The following is a 6,103-nucleotide window of genomic DNA, read 5'->3' on the forward strand; positions in this document are numbered from 1 at the left end:
GAGTTGGAGAGGGGAGAGGAATCGGAAGAGAGGGTAGAGAGAGAGGGGAGAGAGACAGAGGGAGGTAAAGAGAGGGGGAAGAGAGAGGTGAAGAAATGGGGGAGAGAAGGGGAGAGGGCTGGAGAGAGGGGGATAGAGAGGGGTAGAGAGAGGGGAGAGAGAAGGGGAGAGAGAAGGGGAGAGAGAGGGGCAAGAGTGTAGACGATGGGGGGGCGAGAGTGGGGGCAAGAGTGGGGGCAAGAGTGGAGGGTGAGAGGGTGGGCAAGAGTGGGGGGCGAGGGGGGGCGAAGGTGAGGGGCGAAAGAGGGGGATAGAGAGAAGGGGCGAGACAGGAGTGCGAGACAGGGGACGAGAGATGGGTGCGAGAGAGAGGGCGGACAGAGGGGAGAGAGGGGGAGGGGGAGAGAGGGGACAGAGAGAGTGTTGGGAAAAGAGGGGGGAGAGAGAGGGGGGAGAGAGAGGGAGGAGAGAGGCGGGAGAGAGAAGGGGAGGGGAAGAGAGAGGGCAAGAGAGAGGGGGAGAGAGTGGGGAGAGAGAGAGTGGGGGACAGTGTGGGGAGAGAGAGGGGAGTGTGGGGGGAGAGAGAGGGGTGAGAGAGTGAGATGAGAAAGAGGGGCAAATGAGGTGGGAAGACAGAGGGTGAGAGAGGGGATAGAGTCAGAGGAGAAAGAGGGGGTGAGAGAGAGAGAGAGGCAAGAGAGGTGGGAAGAGAGGGGGTAGAGGGGGAGAGAGTGGGTAGAGAGAGGGGAGAGAGGGGGAAAGAAAGAGGGGGAGAGAGGGAGGGGGAGAGAGTGGGTGTAGGGAGTGGGGGCAGAGAGGGGTGGGAGAGGGTGTACTGAGATGGGGAAGAGAGAGGGGGAGAGAGAGGGGTCGCGAGAGAGGAGGGAGAGTGAGAGGAGAGAGAGGGAGAGAGAGGGGGCAGAGAGTGAGGGGAGACAATGGGGGGAGAGAGAGTGGGGGGAGATAGTGGTGTGGAGAGAGTGGGGGGAAATAGTGGGAGACGGACAGTGTTTGGGTAGAGTGGGGGTGGAGAGTGGATAGGGAGAGTGGGGGTGAGAGTGCGTTGGGAGATAAGGGAGAGAGACTGGGGTAAGTGATTGGGGTAAGAGAGCAGGGTAAGAGACCGGGGAGAGAGAGAGGGGAGGGAGAGAGGGGAGGGAGAAAGAGAGAGGAAGGAGAGAGACGAGAGAGAGTGGGGTGAAAAAGAGGGGAGATGGAGAGAGGGGAGGTGGAGAGAGGGGAGAAAGAGAGGGTGGAAAGAGAGGGGTGAGAGAGAAAGGGTAGAGAAACAGGGGTATAGAGCGAGGGAGAGAGACAGAGGGGGGTAGAGAGAGTGGAAGAGAGAGAGAGGGGAGAGAGAGGGGAGAGAGAGGGAGAGGGGGCGAGAGAGGTCGGAGAGTGGGAGGGGGAGGGGCATGAGAGAGGGGGGAGAGAGATGGTGTGAGAGAGGGGGAGAGAGAGGGGTGAGGGAGAGGGGAGAGAGTGGAGACGAGTTGTGGGCGAGAGTGGGGGCGGGACAGGGGGTGAGAAGGGGTTAAGGGGTGCGAGAGTGGGGGCAAGAGTGGGGGCTGGAGAGGGGCGGAGAGTGGGGGCGAGAGAGGGTGCGAGAGGGGGCGAGAGAGAGGGGGGAGAGAGGGGGTAGAGAGAGAGTTGGGGAAAGAGGCGGAGAGAGGGGAGAGAGAAGGGAGAGAGAGGCTGGAGAGAGAGGGGGAGAGTGTGGAGGAGAGAGAAAGGGTGATAGAGAGAGGTGAGAAGGAGAGGCGAGAGAGGGGGAGAGGGGGAGAGTGTGAGGGGGGAGAGAGAGGGTGTGAGAGAGAGGTTGTGAGAGAGCGTGGAGTGAGAGAGGGGGAGAGTGGGAGTTGAGAAAAAGGGAAAGACAGGGGGGTGTGGAGAAAGAAAGGGACAGAGAAAGGGGGAGAGAAAGAGGGGGAGTGAGATTGGGGGAGACAGTGGAGAAAGAGTGGGAAACAGAGAGGGGGAGAGTGAGATGGTGAGATAGGGAGGGGGAGATGGGTGGAGAGAGAGGGGAGAGAGAGAGGGGGAGAGAGAGAGGGGAGAGAGATGGTGTGAGAGTGGGTGAAGAGAGTGGGGGAGAGAGTGGGGAAAGAGAGTGGGGAAAGAGTGTGGGGGAGAGAGAGGAGAGAGTGAGAGCATGAGAGGCAGGGAGTGAGAGAGGGAGAGAGAGGGAGAGATTTAGACGACAGAGTGGGAGAGAGGGTTAGTGAAGAGAGAAAGGGATAGAGGAAGATTGGGGGTCGAGAGAGGGGGTGAGCAGGGTAGAGAGAGAGGGGAGAGGGAGGGAGAGAGAAGGGGAGGCGGAGAGAGGGGGAGAGTGGGGGACAGAGAGGAGAGAGAGGCGGACAGAGGGACGGTGACAGAGGGAGGGGGACAGAGAGTGGAGGGAGACAGAGGGGGAGAGAGGGGGGAGAGAGGGAGGGGTAGAGAGAGTGTGGGGACAGAGTGGGGGAGAGAGTGGGGAGAGAGAGTGGGGAGAGAGAGTGCAGAGAGAGAGTGAGGGTGAGAGTGGGGAGGGAGAGGGTTAGTGAGGGAGGGAGTGAGAGAGAGGGGAGAGACTTAGGTGACAGAGTCGGGGGGAGAGTTAGTGAAGAGAGGGGGGAGAGAGAGAGTGTGGTGTAGAGAGAGAGAGAGGGTGAAAGAGAGAGGTGTAGAGACAGGGGGTGAGAGAGACGGTAGAGAGAAGGCGAGAGAGGAGGGGAGAGGGGTGAGAGGGGTTAGGGGGTGAGAGGGGTGTGGAGAGAGGGGGAAGAGAGAGAGGCAGCAGAGAGAGAGAGCTAGGGAGAGGGAAGAGAGACGGGGAGGGCAAGAGAGAGGGGAGATAGTGGGGGAAGAGAGAGGGGGAGAGAGGGGGGAGAGAGGGGGAGAGAGGTGGGAGAGGGAGGGGGAGAGGGAGGGGAGAGAGAGGGGGCGAGAGACGGGGCAACAGAGGGGGTAGAGACGGGGCAAGAGAGGGGGAGGGAGAGGACGGTGCGAGGAAGGGGGAGGAGGGGACAGAAAGGGGGTGAGAGCGAGGGGAGAGACAGGGGAGTGTGTTGGGGGAAGAGAGTGGGATAGAGGGGAGGGACAGAGGGAGAGAGAGAGGGCGAGAGTGACGGGGAGAGCGATGGGGAGAGCGATGGGGACGGGGGAGAGACGGGGAGAGAGAGGGGGCGGAGAGGAAGGGGGCGAGGGAGGTGGAGAGAGGGGGACAGAAAGGGGGTGAGAGAGGGGAAGAGAAAGCAGGGAGAGAGAGGGGAGAGTAGAGGGAGGGAGTGAGAGAGGGAGAGAGAAGGGAGAGATTTATGCGACAGAGTTAGTGAATAGCGAGAGGGGGAGAGATTTTGAGGGGTAGAGAAACAGGGTGAGCGGGGTAGAGAGAGATGGGATAGAGAGAGGAAGTGAGAGAGTGGGGTAGAGAGAGGGGAGAGGGAGGGGAGAGGGAGAGAGGGTGAGAGTGGGGGAGAGAGAGGGGAGAGTGGGGCGAGAGAGAGGAGAGAGAGGCGGACAGAGAGAGGGGAAGAGGGAGGGGGACAGAGAGTGGAGGGAGAGAGAGGGGGGAGAAAGAGAGGGGAGAGAAGGAGGGGAGACAGAGTGTGGGGAGAGAGTGGGGAGAAACAGTGTGGGGAGAGAGTGGGGGTGAGATTGGGGAGGGAGAGAGGAGGAGAGGGAGGGTGGAGTGAGGGGGAGGGGAGAGAGGTGTTCGAGGGGGGTCAGTGGGGGAGAGAGAGGGGAGAGTCGGGGGGAGAGAAAAGGAGAGAGAGGGGAACAGAGGGAGGTGGCCAGAGAATCGAGAGAGAGAGAGGGGAAGATAGAGAGGGGAGAGAGAGGATGAGAGGGGTAGAGAGAGATGGGATAGAGACAGTAGGTGAGAGAGTGCGGTAGAGAGAGGGGAGAGGGAGGGGGAGAGATAGAGTGGGGGAGAGTGGGGGAGAGAGAGGGAAGAGTGGGGGAGAGAGAGGAGAGAGAGGCGGACAGAGGGAGGGGGAAGAGGGAGGGGGACAGAGAGTGGGGAGAGACAGTGCGGGGAGAGAGTGGGGGGAGAGAGTGGTGGAGAGAGTGGTGGAGGGAGAGGGTTAGGGAGGGTGGGAGTGAGAGAGAGGGGAGAGAGTTAGGTGACAGAGTGGGGGGAGAGAATTAGTGAAAAGAGAGGGGAGAGAGAGAGTGAGGGGTAGTGAGAGGAGGTGCGAGAGAGAGGTGCTGAGAAAGGGGCTGAGAGAGACCGTAGAGAGAAGGGGAGAGAGGAGGGGAGGGGGAGAGAGAGGGGAAAGACAGAAAGGCAGTTGAGAGAGACAGAGAGGGGGAAGAGAGACAGAGAGAGAGAAGAGAGACAGGGAGCGGGAGAGAGGGGGGAGGAGGAGGGAGTGAGAGAGGGCGGGAGAGAGGGGGCAGAGAGCCGGGGGAGAAAGTGGGGGAAGAGAGATGGGGAGAGTGTTGGGGTGAGTGAGGGGGGAGAGAGGGAGAGAGAGTGGGGAGGGAGTGGGTGGGAGAGAGGGAGACAGAGGGAGGGGGGAGAGGGCAGGAGAGAGGGGGCAGAGGGCGGGGGGAGAAAGTGGGGGAAGAGAGATGGGGAGACTGTGGGGGTGTGTGAGGGGGTGAGAGAGAGAGGGAGAGAGAGAGGGGAGAGAGTGTGTAGGAGAGAGAGGGGGGAGAGAGATGGGGAGAGAGAGGGGGAGAGGGGATAGAGATGGGGAGAGTGACGAGGAGAGACGGGGAGGGGGGGAGAAAGTGGGGGAAGAGAGATGGGGAGAGTGTGGGGGTGTGAGGGGGTGAGAGAGAGACGGAGAGAGAGAGGGGAGAGAGTGGGTGGGAGAGAGAGACGGGGAGAGAGAAGGGGAGAGAGAGGGGGAGAGGGGATAGAGATGGGGAGAGTGACGGGGAGAGACGGGGAGAGAGAGGGGGAGGGAGAGGAAGGGGCGAGGGAGGTGGAGAGAGGCGGATAGAAAGGGTGTAAGGGACGGGGGACAGAGCGCGCGGAGAGAGGGGAGAGAGATGGGGAGAGAGATGGGGAAAGAGATGGGGAGAGTGAGAGGGAGAGAGAGGGGAGAAAGGTCGCACGAGAGGGGGTGTGAAAAGCGGGCAAGGGGGCGAGATGGGGTGAGAGAGGGGGGAGAAAGAGTGGGAGAGAGAGGGAGAGAGTGAGGGTGCGAGAGAAAGGAGTAGAGAGAGGGGGAGAGGGAGGGGATAGAGAGAGGGGGAGAGACGGGGAGAGATTGTGGAGAGACGGGGAGAGCGAGAGGGGTCGAGAGAAGGGACAAGAGAGAGGGCGAGAGTGGGTGGCGAGAGAGTGGGGCAAGACAGGGGGGTGAGAGAGGGGGCGAGACAGGGGAATGAGAGAGGGGGGCGAGAGAGGGGGAGCGGGGGGATAGAGAGGTGGAGAGAGAGGGGGCTGAGAGAGAGAGTGTGGAGAGAAAGGGGGATGAGTGAGCAGGAGAGTGAGAGGGAGGGAGAGGGCAGAGATAAATGGGGAGAGAGAGGGTAAGAGTGAGACAGGGGAGAGAGGGGGCGAGAGAGGGGGGGCGAGGGAGCGGGGGCGAGAGAGCGGGGAATGAGAGAGAGGGGGGCAGAGAGTGGGGGAGAGAGAGGGGCAGAGAGAGGGGTGAGAGGGGGCGAGAGAGCGGGGGTGAGAGAGCGGAGGTGAGAGAGTGGGGAATGAGAGAGAGGGAGGCAGAAAGGGGGAGAGGAAGAGAGAGAGTTGGAGAGAGAGAGGGAAAGAGAGGGGAGAGAGAGGGAGAGAATCAGGGGGAGACAGACAGGGGGAGAGAGATGGGGAGAGTGATGGGGAAAGAGATGGCGAGAGTGAGAGGGAGAGAAAGGGGAGGGGGGCACGAGAGGGAGTGAGAGAGGCGGGCGAGGGGGAACGGGAGGGGGTGAGAGAGAGGGGAGAGAGAGGGGGAGTGAGAGGATGCAAGAGAGAAGGGTAGAGAGAGGGGAGAGAGAGGAGGCGAGAGAGGGGAGCGAGAGAGGGTGGTGAGAGAGGGGGCGAGACAGAAGGTGAGAGGGGGAGAGAGAGAGAGGGGACAGTGAGAGAGAGTGTGGAGAAAAAGTGGGGAAGAGAGAGCAGGGAAAGAGAGGGGAGAGAGACAGGAGAGATAGGGGGCAGAGAGAG

Source organism: Chiloscyllium punctatum, chromosome 31, assembly GCF_047496795.1.
Source record: "Chiloscyllium punctatum isolate Juve2018m chromosome 31, sChiPun1.3, whole genome shotgun sequence".
NCBI classification, from domain to species: Eukaryota; Metazoa; Chordata; class Chondrichthyes; order Orectolobiformes; family Hemiscylliidae; genus Chiloscyllium; species Chiloscyllium punctatum.